This window comes from Acanthisitta chloris, unplaced genomic scaffold, assembly GCF_000695815.1.
Source record: "Acanthisitta chloris isolate BGI_N310 unplaced genomic scaffold, ASM69581v1 scaffold4134, whole genome shotgun sequence".
Classification (NCBI taxonomy): Eukaryota; Metazoa; Chordata; class Aves; order Passeriformes; family Acanthisittidae; genus Acanthisitta; species Acanthisitta chloris.
Window position 1 is genome coordinate 88,748 of NW_008668619.1, and position 644 is coordinate 89,391.

A 644-nucleotide genomic window follows, 5' to 3' on the forward strand; every position below is an offset into this window, starting at 1 on the left:
TGCTGCAGGGTGGGTTTGGGGATGTTGGAGGATGCTGTGCCCTCTCCCCTCGCCGGGGGTGGGATGGGGAGCCCACCGCAGCTCCCAGCGCCCGCGGGGCGTGGGGAGGATGCTGCCCGTGTCTCGCAGGTGTGGGCTCTCCTTCCCTTTGCCGCCTTTAGTTATTTATTATTTCCAACCCCTCTTTTCCTCCTTCCCCCTCCCGCTTTTCTCTTACGCAGTGGGAGCAGCCCGGCAGCCTGGCTCTGCCCAGCCGCTCTCCGTCCTCCCTCCCTCTCCCTCATCCCTCCCTTTTCCTTAAAAACGTGGGCTCCAGGGTGCATCCCTGCCTGCCAGAGCAGCCCCTTCCCCCCCTCCACCTGCGGAGCCCTTGGCTTTGTCCCGTGTTTCTCCCCATCCCCTGGCTCGGGGGTGCTGGATGCGGCCGCGGGGAGCGGAGTCTGGTCTGGAGCTGCGCTAGAGGAGGGACCTGCCGCAGGTAAGCAGCCAGTGGGGGGTTATTTCCAACTATCCTGCCGTTCTATGGTGATAAGGAGCGGGGAGGGGGTCGTGCCCCGGTGGGAGGCTGTGGTGGCTCTCGGGGGACGCGGTGGGCAGTGTCCAGGGGCACAGAAGCGCGGGGGGGGGAGCGCGGCGCTGGCGGG

At 66.8% G+C, this 644-nt stretch overlaps 1 protein-coding gene across 1 annotated transcript in view; it reads left to right on the forward strand.

Moving 5' to 3' along the window:
* Positions 1-319: 319 nt before the first annotated feature.
* Positions 320-644, forward strand: part of OPRL1 (opiate receptor-like 1) — a 10,265-nt gene continuing 9,940 nt past the window's right edge. Inside the window, exon 1 of the mRNA XM_009072956.1 lies at positions 320-478. The gene's annotated coding sequence lies outside the window, so the exon portion shown is untranslated. The remainder of the gene's footprint in view (positions 479-644) is intronic.